This window comes from Apus apus, chromosome 3 (assembly GCF_020740795.1).
Source record: "Apus apus isolate bApuApu2 chromosome 3, bApuApu2.pri.cur, whole genome shotgun sequence".
In the NCBI taxonomy this organism is placed as follows: Eukaryota; Metazoa; Chordata; class Aves; order Apodiformes; family Apodidae; genus Apus; species Apus apus.
This window is the reverse complement of record NC_067284.1, coordinates 57,172,101-57,184,485: the sequence shown is the minus strand read 5'-3', so window position 1 is coordinate 57,184,485 and position 12,385 is coordinate 57,172,101. Positions and strand designations below refer to the sequence as shown.

The window sequence follows — 12,385 nt, the reverse complement described above, 5'->3', positions numbered from 1 at the left end:
ACCCAGGAGACACTAGCAGTAGGATAGCTGGATGTGGGAGCCTACAGCCTAGGTATGGTGTTTGCAGTGGATAAGGCATACTGAGAGCATCTTTAGGGTGTGTGAAACAGGTAGCAATTGTACTTAGGGAGTTTGCAATATCTGGATATTGGAAGACTGCAGATGGGAACCAACCTAGTTGCATAAGAGAGGCTTGTAAATTTGTAAATATGTCCTGTTGCACAAGATTGTGATTCCAGGTGATGCAATGAAACAGGGCTTTGTAGCCACAAAAAGGGAATGATTAGGAGTAGAGTGTACTTCTAGAAAGAGCTAGTTTGCTCTGGTCTATGCAAGCACTCATGGTTCTACAAAGGCACATCACTGATTCTAAGGCTTGTAAAGCAAGCAGAGAACTATTCCTGTGACTTTGGGATACAGACAGTCTGGAAGAGCTGTGACCATGGGCCTTTTATGCTAGTTTTTGCTGGGTCTGTTCTTTCCATAGTTGTTCTGCAACTATGACTGGTTTCACAAGACTGAGAACCTCTGCTAATCACCCTGGCCTGACTAGGGGCAGAAACTCAGCTGCAGTCAGACTTATCTGGGTATGATTATTGATGTTCTGATCAGAGATCAATCATAACTATTCTTAACATGCCCCTGATTTTTTTTTTAGCTCCTCTTAATTTCATCATTTCTCTTCTTGGCTGCATGCTCTGCAGAGGACCTGTGATCTGATGCCCTGACCTCTAGCAGTTTTCTAGTGTTAGGTCACACTTCTGATAGCAGCAAATACGAGTTTCTCCAAATGTGGAGATATTAGTTGTTTCTGGAGAGACTTGCAGTCTCTCTCAAAAGATTGGGATGATGTGCTCGTTTATGCTGTGAAACAAAGGGCTCTGTGGAGTTCCCATTCTTGGATGTAGCTTTTAGTACTTTCCCGCTATCCCAGCATTTGCTGCCATGTCTGAGAGCACAGTTATGAGTTCTTGCAACTTGTGTTCTTAAGAAACACCTGTGTCAGTGCTTGGTGATAGTGTTACATCTGAAGTGAATTTGAGAACTGCAGCTTGCTGGTAGCCAGTGAATGAATACAGGCACTAGTGATCCATTGTAATTTCTTGGATTGCTGCCTGACTCCAACTTTGTACCTGCAGTTCACTGTTTTCTGAAAATGGTGGTTTCTCTGCTATCAAATTGCCATCCAGTGGATGAGCTCTATTGTAGGCTTAGCCTTGCTTCTTGTTTACTTTCTTATAATATGAAGCCAATGAGAAGGCCCAGCTGAGTCCAGAGTCCAGCTCAGCTGGGTTTTTGTGCTTGCATACTAAAAATAGCCCCTGCTAGGACTGCTTTGTAACTTGAACAGACAAGCAGAAATGGTGCCTATTTTACTAGGAGAGGGATTCAGGTGGAATGCAGAAAAGGTGGCTTGCCTGTCATCCCATGGAGAATTTCTGTTGGAGCCAGAAACTTAACTTGAATCTGAAATTCCACTCCAGGGCTCCTGCTGTCTCGATTGACTGCAGTTGGAAGCAGTCAGATGACTGCCTATGATTTTAGTTTGGCTGTCCCTTGGCTGTGGTTTACTGCTCTTCTGTGGAGATGTGGTAACTGCTAGTGTGACTGTTTTGCATCCACTCCAGTGCAGTGAAACATGTAACTTTGAATGGTGCTTCGTCCTCTCTCCTGTGGGTCTGTTTTACTTGGCAGTGGAATTGCAAGTTTACTTTCTGCAAGAGAGGGTGATGGAGTCTTAGGTGGAAGTGCATTGTGAGTGCTTCTTCTGATGCTTTAGCTTCTTGTCAGCACTCAGTCAGATTACAGTGGCCAGATTGTGTGTATTTAACACTTGCAGCACCTTAACTTCTTTTAGGTAAGGCTGTAGAAGTCTTCCCCATCAGTTAAGGGATTCTCATTCCCTGTGTGTTTCTTACATTTAATGTTGCTTTGCTGTTACTTAAAAATTTTAAAGCCTGTTCTGTTCAGGGAAAATGTCCCTGAGAGTGTAATTTACTGGTATAAAATAAGTTAAAAGGAGCTTAAGTTTCCTGTTTCATGCTAGCCTACTATCTGCTTTGAAAACAACATACTGCTTTAGTGTGTCTGGTTTAGTTTGGATCAAGTTTGTTCTGCTCCCTCTCTGGATCAGTCTAAGAGGAAAAAACAGAAAGCCTAGCTCCATAAAAAAAGCACAGGCTTAGATTGTACCTGTGGCTCAGCACAAAAATGTATCTCAGGTTTGTGCAACTTAGGGGCTTCCAGCTCTTTCCTGAACTGTTCCTCCTTGAAGGCCTAGTTAAACACAACCTCTTTAAGCATAAGAGGTTAATGAGCAGGTTAGCAGTGATGTTCTAGTAAAGCTAACTTGTTAAATTTGAGACAAAGACATACACAGTTTCATCACGAGCTTGCTGCCACTGAAAGAGGATGGCCTCACTTCCCCTCCTGTTTTGTTCCTATTACATCCCTTGGGCTGGTCCTGATGTTCACGTGGCCTCATGCCAAGCTGATGTAACTCACTAAAATGGCATGCAATGGGCCAAAATGGAGAGGGGCCAAAATGAAGGCAGGCTTTTTGCCAAGTCAGTGCACTGAGTCTGTGTTCCTGGAGCAGAGAAGCACACAGGCCTGTGCAAGGGCCACTTGGAGGGGATGGAGAGAGGAGACCTTGCTGTGGAGAGCTTAGCTTAGTGTAGCTGTATTTTGAAACTGTTGGACCAGCACTGGTCTGGTAAGTGCTCCGCTTTTAGGAGAGAGTGGCAGTCACTACTTCTAAACCTGCACCCAGAGACCTTGACTATCTAAATCCAGAGTGGCCTGCATGACTGGGACCACCCTTGAAGTGGCGAACTGTTACTTTAATGTTAGAAAAAGTTTGTCCTTTGGAAGGTGCACCAGCAGCTCTTACTGGGAGGTGGTACTTGGTGACTTCTCCAGAAAGATTTCCCATTATTAGTGCTTGACAAACTAATAACTCCCCCTATGAGGGCAGTACAGCACTGGAGTTTTACCCCCCACTCAAAGCTTTTAAGGAGGATGGCAGAGTGGTTTTGGGTCGTGGATGTGGGGAACATCAGCAATCTGAAGCCCTGAACTAACATGCAGTACCACTTTAAAATTTTTCATTCTGCTGTGGAGATTATTGGCACAGCCTCCTTCAGTAAATGCAAGGTTGTTGCTATGGAGGACAGGAAATCCCTTGTCTGTGCAGAGAAGGAAAACATTGGAAACTGTCCTACTGTAAAGTACAGCTGCCTCTGAGCTGGGAGAGGGGTCTTTGCTTCTACAGGGTGTTTTCCAAAGGTCTCTGTTTTTGTCTGCAAATCTTTGTGCATATTTGCTTTGTTTCTTAGTGAGCTGCTTATGCATTTGAAGAGCTGGACTAAGGAAGTGGGACCAGCTGGTTAGGACTAATTTTAAGTGCCCTCTATAATGTGAGAAGCAGGAGAGATTTTTGCTTGGGAGTAAGATACTTGGCAAACTTAAAGATTCTGCCTTCCCTTTTAACATCTGTTCCTCTCTAGTGTTTGTGGGGGAAGGTCTGTACCCTTTCTTCCCTTGGTCCTCTTTGGGCAGGAGGCATCTCTGCCATGGTGGGTCTCTGCTCTCCACCTGGCAATCTGAGATGAATCCTGGCTGCTGTTGCTGGAGGTGGGAACAGCCGTTTCGGCTGTGTGTGCAGCTTTAGCAGCTGGCCTTCTGTTCCTGCCAAATACCTAGACGCTTAGAGTTGGTGTAGCCTTATGAGATGGGGAAGATGTGAGGCTTGAGGAAAGTCTTTCAGGATATGTTGGCACCATCTTTCCATTGCAGGCTCTGCAAGCAGACCAAGTTGCCTCAGGAGTTGAGACCAGACAAGCCTGTGGTGGGTTAATCAGCTTTGTTAAGCCATCACTGTTAACGTCATCAAGTTATAAAGGTTGAGCTGCTTGGCTGCTGCTAGGCATGAATGCATAACCCATCACCAGTACTTGTCCTTCCCTATACTCTGCTTCAGAAGCCAGATGAGCAGGTTACTGCTTATGTGTACCAGTGGTTGTTGATCAGCTGTACATGGACCACTGGATCAGGACTTCTCCTTCCTCCATAGACAGGTTTGTCAGTTGTCTACTTCAAGTCTGATTCTGTCTTATTGCTGTCCTGTCTGTCCACACTGTTGCAGTCCTGAGTTATGTTAGGTGCTGAACAGAAACTGAGAAAGCCATGTCCAGCTTGGTGAGCTTCAGCCTCTGTTTGGCAGTGTTTTCTGGGTCAAGTTTTTGTGCTGACACTCCTGAAGCTGAACTTGCTGTTTCAAGGCTTTAGGGGATACTCCTGCATGTAGGCCATGGTGTCATGGGTGGTGTCCTGGCTGGAAAGGAAGAGGAGCTGTAGTCTTCAACTTCTCATTGCACACCAGTCCTTGTTGCTTTTATCATGTTGCAGTGCTTCCTTTGTTTAACTGAGCTATGTTGTTCCTAGTGCTGTATATTACATCAGCAATGAGGCCTCTGAGCATACTCTTGGGAGCTGCTCATAGGGATGGTGTGGGTGGATTTGAGGCACCTTTGGCACTCAGTGTGATGGGAACAGCATCAAAATCCCAGGGCTCTGGTTGTGAGGGTTAAACTCGTGGATCCTCCCTGAAGCTACTCCAGGATTTCCCTGGCAGCTGTTCCCGGACTTGCCACAGCCCAGCTTTTATGCAGCACAGAATGATGAAATCCTAGTTCAAACAACCCTCTTGCACTGTTTCTTCTCATGTTGGGAGAGTGTCTTCTGATTTAACCTTGGCATTGTTGTGTTGACTTGCATGAAGACAAGGCTGACTTACACCGATAGGGCTTTCCAGCTGTGTTTGCCTAGCCCTGGATACAGCAGGTTGTGACGTCTGTCTGAAGTCAACATGCAGTGGCCTGGTTTGCATCTTCCTTTTATGACTGACCGCAAAGTGCCACCTACTGCTTTCTACACCAGCCCTCCCTAGGTATGTTTGCACAAGTCAAGTTCCACCTTCTGTGCTGCTTTATTTTCCCATCAATAGCTGATGGTGTGTGTTTTTGTAGTCTTTACCCTGACGCGATGTGGTTCCTCTGCTGTGTTGTGAGACTGGGCTTTTTAGGCTTTGCACCCATCTGTTGCAGAAAGACTGCTTCAAACCTGGGGCTGGTGTTCTGGATCTGGTCTGGCACTACTTGACCCATTGGTATAGGGCCAGGCTGGGTTTCTTTAAGGCTGTTTGGTCTTCATGGTGGTTCTAGTCCTATGGCCTGTAAAACTTACAAGGTGACCTTGAAACCAGATGCTGATATCAACAAGACAATGTGAAAAAGCCCTGCCTGTCCCCTGTGTGTGTGTGCAAAGGGAAGAATAAAAGTGAGGAATTAAAGAAGAAATGGCCTCACTGTTCTTCCATTTGGTTGTCAGTGATGACTGTTCTGGCACCTGTGTGCAGCATGGAGTCTTATTTTCTAGGAGGACCAGGCTATCCTTTTGTTAGAAGAAGAAGATAAGGAACATGGCTCAGGGGGGAGCAAATGACTCATCTCTCTCCTTAGACTTCAGGACAATGTCTTCTTCCTCTATGGCAAGGATTGACAAAAAGGACAGTGAGAGCTTGGTCTTCTGCAGGAGGAAGGAGGGAGGCAGTGCCAATGGAGCCAGTGCTCCAAAAAAGGACTGATGGTTGTGCATCTGCCCATCTTTTGCATGTACCTATGAGCCTTCATTTGTCATACCCTTTGAGGAGCTCTGGAGAGGGTGACTTGGAAAATCCTTTTGCCCCCATTACACAAAGTACAAAATGCAACATGGCACCTGGACACTGTGTGTGGCTCCACCTTGAGTAGTGGGGAAGAGGGAAAATGCAATGTTGTTTGCTGTCCTTGGAACTATGCATGTAATGTTTGCCTGCTTGAGTGAAATTGCAAGCTTGGAGGATGCATGCTGAAGGAAGAAAAATGGTGCTTGGCTGAAAAACTCCTCAGGCAGGGTAACTTAGTTTACAGCAATTGGTTAATCGCAGAGCTGATGTGGTGCACAAGGGTGTAAGTCTTCAACCACCAAAGCTTCCTTGGTGCACACAACAAGGTACACTGCACACAGGGAGTCCTCTGTGGGAGACAAACATCCTTGTGTCTTAGTGAAGAAATCTCTGTCAATAAACCACCTGGGCTCTGTTTGGTTACTAAGGATCTAAAAAAGGAGCAAGGACCCTGGGAGGACAGACACCCTGACTGATAGCTGGTGAGAGAGGGGTTGCTTTGGTGAAAGACAGTTGATGACAGCTTCCTCCCCTGGCTTCACCCATGGCAGGAAGGTTGTAGGAATGACGTTATCACATGTTAGCATTGTGCTGGTGTTCAGTAACCTGCTGCAAGGTGGGTTGTGCAGATAAAGGGCCTGCAGCATGGGCTTGTGAAGCAGGTAAAGCCAATAACCCATCTGTTCTCTTATGCTCTGTAAGAGGCAAGGGGGAGTGATGGCTCTGAGATATTCTGGCAGTTCTCCTGTGGACTGGGCTGGTAGAGTGCTTTTGGGGACACTGCAGGAGGTATGAAAAGGGATCAACTCTTTCAGAAGCACCACAGATAGAAGGAAACAGGAGCCTTGAGAGCACCCCCTGCCCTCTATGCCCTGGTATGCCAGTGCATGTGTACCCTGTGCCTACCAAAGCTACAAGATAAGCAGTCTTGCAAGGAGACATGTTTGCTGAGTGAGTGACTCTGAGCTCTGTACTGAAACTACACAATCCTTGTTTAACAGGCCATTGTGCAGGTCTGCAGAGGTGTAATGAAACAGGCAAGGTAGAGGTGGGCCAGTGGCTGTCCACCAGATGAGTTCAGAGGGGGGGCTAGCATGCCACTGTGTGACACTGAGGTGCTAGTTCATCACAAATTTGGCCAGAGGTATGGTAGTACCTCCCTAGTTTCATGGGAGAGACTTCTGCAGATCTGGATCAGAGAAAACAAGCTTATCCCCTTGGCCTGGAATTGCTGGGATGATTAAAAGAGAAGATTTGCAGTGCTACAGTGATGATGACAGATTGAAGGAGAGGGAGAAAGAGGGGGAGTGGAGGGAGAAGGGTGGGTGGTACTGCCTACAATATTGGAATAAATGGAGGATCCCCTGGCTGTGGGAAGAATGTGTGTTAAACTCTCCCATCAAAGCATGTGGAGATGGGTGTCTCCATATCTGTGACCTTCATGTTTGCTGATAAGGAGTGTATGTGTGCCAGCCGCTTGGTGCCCATATGGAGCATGAGCTCATATTGCTTGATGGGAGGAGAGAGTAAAGAAAACCTTTGCTCTGCCCTGAACCTCCCTATGGCTCCACTGTGGCCTGTATCCATCCCTGCCCGGCTGCTTGGTTAGACCTCCTGTGCCTCCCTGTTGGGCTGTGCAGGGTGTGTTCTCTCCATATGGTTTTTGTTGCCACAAATGAGTGAGGCCAGAAATCTGATATGTAAAAGCAATATCACGGCTGATTTCCTGGGGCTGGGAAGGACAGGAATTGGAAAAATAACTTGGCCTGTTTCAGTGAGGTGCTTGCAGTGTAGCACTAGCCTGGGGAGTGAGAGGCAGAAAGTGGAGGGTGATCAGTTGTGGCAAGGACACCACAGCAGGTAACTTCTTTTCCATCATAGTTATGGGGTCCTGCTGTAAATCTGGGGGGATTATGCTCCTTTGCTGAGGCAAGGCTGGGTGAAATATTCCCTGTGAAGCATCAAAGGCAGGCTCTGCTTCCCTGCCCAACATTTCCCTCATCACTGCTACTAGCTTTCCAGCCTTGGAAAAAGGAGAAACCCCAGGAAACTGGCCTGAGACTTTGAATGGCTGGAAAGGTCAGATTAAAGAGGAATTTGTGAATGATCCTGTGAAAACTAGAATGAAAGAGAATCCATTTGACCCAAGGTGCTTGTCCTTAGTTTTGCAAATTGAGAAATAAGCATGCAGGGGGCTATGTTGCTGTAAGTGAGTTAAGGATATGCAGAAGTGTTTTGTGGCTAGGTTTGGCCAAGTCCATATGTTATTAAATTACCTTCAGAGCAGGGTAGCCATGTCTGTGTTGTCTGCTGGAAATGCTGTCTGGCCCACATTATCTCCCAAATCTAGAATATCTGCAGAATGAAACTACTTGGTGTGGGCTGAAACCACACAAAGGACCATCCTAACAGTTATGGTTCAACTTCCCAGCAGTGTTCCCTGGGATATTTAAAGATATTCCTAGAATATAGAAGCTGTCTCTTCTTCCTTTGATCTTGTAGGAGGCTGGTTTGTCCTCACTGGCCCATGTGAAGGCACGGGGATATTCCAGCTCTGGTACAAGGAGAAGACTCAACTACCTAAATGAGGGTGTTTTGGGTGTTTGGTATTGTTGTGGAGGTAGTGGTAGGACATTCCTGTGACTGTCTTTTGTGCATCATTGCCAGTCTTTCCTGCACCATTGCTTGCCATGAGGTGTTGTGGTGAGGCTGGTGTACTGGAGAACCTTGTATCAAACCAAGGCCTGTCATTGCTTAACAGGTTAATGGGATTGCTTCTCCCACCTGTCCAGATCAACATCTCAGCTTTAAACCAAATGCCTTGAAATCAACCTGAGGAAAAAATGCTGCTGAATCTGGGATTTGCTGGGCCTGTCTCTGCAGCAGGCACATGCCATGGGCACCCTGGCAGCTCCCGTTGCCACTCAGCAGCACCTATGAGCACCATGTCTGGCAGAGTTCCCACCTTTGCCTTGTCTGTAAATGTTTGTGTCCTTCCTTCATCTATCAGCAGCCTGGTATTTGCACAGGGAGAAGGTAGCAGATGTTTGAGGAATTACATTTCTGTGCAGCCTGTTCATGGAAGCTGTGTAGGAAGACTTGGTGGGACTGCAGCCTAGCAAAGCAGAGGAAGCAGCAGCATTTCCTTCTGCTGTGTAATGCTGCCAAGGGGCATGGTGTCAGCCGTGTTCATTGGGGATTTTTGGGACAGTGAGCTTATCTAGCAACTGTCTGCAAAACAAGAAGCTATTTTGGCTTCAAGCACCAGTGTTTGTAGGCTGCTGTGAAGAGCAAGGCTCTTGTCTAACTAACATGTCTAATAACTCATTTTTTAATGTGTTCCTGAGTCAACTAGTTTGAGTGGTTACAGGTTTACTGTTTCTTCTTTCTAAGACTCTGCCCAGCAGCAGGAGAGGTGGGCAGGCATCCATCACTAGCACTCCTGCAGAGCCACAGCTTCTCAATCATCCCTGCACCAAGGCAATAAAATGTGCTCACAAGGGCTGTAGCTTTTATATTTAAGAAAGTGGTGATTAGGCCCCCACTGTGTGGGGCTCAGAGGGACTACTGTAGCATGGCACAGCTAAGATGCTTCTCTGCCTTGACCAGAGTTTGGTCCCCAGCCTTGCTTTATTTAGGATCAAAGGAACCTTAGAAACTCCTGGGAAGAGCTGGAAGTGTTGCCATTCTCTAGCAGGTTCTCTTCTTCCAGAGGAGATCCCAGAGTATCCTGGAGGTGGTCTCCTTTCCTCCTCGTGTTTTCCTACTGGAGAACATGATAGTTTCCCCTCATGCTAGGGAGCATATTTTATAATAATTGAGCTGAGCTAATCCATTTCCCCTCCCTAGGCCATGTATATCTGCCATCCAGCACAGCCACCTCTGTCTGGACCCACTAGACCGACCAAGGGATGTCACAGTTTGATGTGGAGAAAGAAGCAATGAACAAACACAGCCTATTTCCCTTGTTTCTTTCTCAACTTGGTTGTGCTGTGTCCATCCTGAAAAAGTGGTGGGGACTGGAGAAATACAAATCCTGCATCTCACCTCAATGTTTCAGTGTCCGTGGAGGACCTTATTTTACTCCTGAAAGGGGAAGTTCTGGGGAAGCCCCTTCCTTCAGCACACCACACCTTAGTGTCTCTGCATATCTTCAGAGGAGAGAGCTGGGATTTCCTGAGGACCAGAAAGGAGTTGGGTGCCTGAGACTTGCTGAAAAGGACATAATGTTTGCCTCCCTTTGGCCTGTTTCAGTAGCTCATCCATTTAGTCTGTGATATATTTAGAAAATCAGTCCTGTGGCATGGCTGGAAATTCATGTCTGTGTTCTGTGGGCTTTGCACGTGGAAGTGCTGGAAATGTGTTCCCTGCCACAGTTACAGGTAAGGAGTAAATTTCTATGTATATTTCTGCCCAAGTTGATGTTTGGTGAACATGTGAATGTGTGCTTCTTGGCAAACACAAAACATGGCTGGTGTCTGAGCTCAGTTTCTTGGGATGTTGTGGCATCTTGCTACAAGCTGCTACCACCCACTCCAGCCATGGCTGCGCCTGAGATCCCTGCAGAAGCAGCTGCCGTGCTCCTCCCTGAAGGCACAAGTATTTCAGTGCTGGGCAAAGAAACCTCGTGTCAACAGCTGTGATGCTCTGCTCTCCTCCGAAGGCTACCAATTAATTCCTTATGTGATCCATCTGTTCTCAGCCTGTAAGCTGCTTGAGATAGGGGCTGTCTTTGCTGTGTGTGCTTGAACAGTGCTGCAGAAGGGGGTCCTTGCCATGGGCACGGTGACAAGGAGAACATTAAACTTCTGGTGAAGTGGCTGTGACTCCTGGCTCACCTGTAGGCTGATGAAGCTGTCAAGGGAAACAGAATATTCTTGTCCTTCTTACCATGTGCAGAAACTGTTGCAACTGTAGAAGTACATCTGGTTGGTTTAGAAATGTTTTGTTATCCCCTCACACAGCTGCTGTTAAACCATGTAGGTCTTTTTTTCATGTTGTGTGTGTTTTTTTTTAATGTTACATTTTAAGTTTCTGAGGCTCTTCTGATTTTTCTGGAAGCATGTTGAAGGAGCCAAGGTTTCTGTTCATCTGTGTGGTCCTCACATAACCAGGTTTCAAGGCTCTGATCTCAAGAATGGAACAAGGGTAACAGTGCTTCTCATCACATGGTCAGTCCTGTGCTGCCTCCTTGTCCTTTGTGATGTTTGTGCCCTGGACAGGAAGCTGTGGTTTCGGGGCTCCTGGTAACCACATAAAAAAAAAAATCCTAGCCCTGTGATGCAAGGCAGTAATGACCGATGCAAACTCACTTTTCTTGTTCAGATTTGTTAAATATTTTTGGCAGGCTGACTAGAGAGCCTTGTGCCACATCAGGAGCTGCCTGTCTCTGTACCCTGATACCTGCATGTTGGACTGTGTCCTGCCTGATTTCCTGCACAGAGACAGCATAAAACCAATTGCCATGGCAAATGGGGTAGAAATTGGATGTTCTGCTCATGCAAAACCAAGATGAAATGTATGCTGTTGAGTGTTCTGGTGCACAGATGCTATATTACTGATGGTGGGTGTGTAGTCTGAGCACTCAAAAGCTTTTCCCTTGTCTCTACAGCCTGCTGGGATGGGAGACAGAGTCTGGTCCTGTCTCAGGGTAGGCAGTGCTAATCCATCTCTGGGTCTTCTCTACTGCTGGAAGTGCTGGTGCCTATGCTGATACAGGATCTGCTGAGGTGTGATTAATTCCCTGAGTTCCTACAGTTTGTAGCACCTGAAATAAATTGTTTCTTTCACTGTAAAATTGTTGCTGTGTAATTTCACTTTGCAGCCTTCCAAATAGGCACAGGGGTCAGATTTTGATGTTTTCAGTGTTTTGTTATGTGGGATTTTCTTTTCATGAAGAGCAGAGCTTTTACTAAACAAGCATCTCAATCAACATCTCAGTTAAAGTACATCTAAAGGTGGGGGAATAATAATATTGGGGAATGTTTTAAAGACAGCATATAAAAAATGCAGCACCTCTGATGGTAAAAATGTGAGCAGCTTTTGTCACTCTGGCAGTGAAAAGCTGTGATCTGCTTTGTTTTCATCCATGACTCTACCTACATGGATAATTTAACCTGTTTTCAAGAACTAGAAAAAGATTATTTAGCACATCTTCTGTATATACATAAAACTTGAGCCCTGTAACTTGTGCTCTGACCTTCCCTGTGCTCTCCAGCTCGGTGATCTGTCATGTCACATCATCCCAGGGCATGGAGTAGAAGGAGAAGGCAGGGGAATCTCTTAGCGATGTTATGATCATCAGAAAGTCAGTCCCTGCAGCCAAACTTATACCAGAAAACTCTTTGCCAGCCGTGTGGGAAGGCTTAATGCCTTGGTCATGTGGTATGGATGCAAATTTAGTGTGCTTGAGCTAAGCCGGAGGGCTGTGCAGTAAGCCCATGGAGACCAACTGTTATGGCAGGGGATAAATGAGTGGGAAGCAAAAAAACCCCACTCTTTCCTTGCTTCAGAGAGAGAAGAATCTCTCCAGCGTTTCTGCACAGGGCCCTGGTGTGTGAGGAGCTGTGAGGCTGCATGTGGGGCTGTGGTTTGTATCACAGGATCAAGGTGGGAGTGACTGGCTTAGCTATAGCCCTGAAAGCACGGAAAAACCCA

At 46.4% G+C, this 12,385-nt stretch overlaps 1 protein-coding gene across 1 annotated transcript in view; it reads left to right on the top strand.

Annotated features, from left to right (window-relative positions):
- Positions 1-1,996: 1,996 nt before the first annotated feature.
- The window catches only part of RRBP1 (ribosome binding protein 1), a 78,247-nt gene continuing 67,858 nt past the window's right edge, over positions 1,997-12,385 (top strand). Inside the window, exon 1 of the mRNA XM_051613666.1 lies at positions 1,997-4,079. The gene's annotated coding sequence lies outside the window, so the exon portion shown is untranslated. The remainder of the gene's footprint in view (positions 4,080-12,385) is intronic.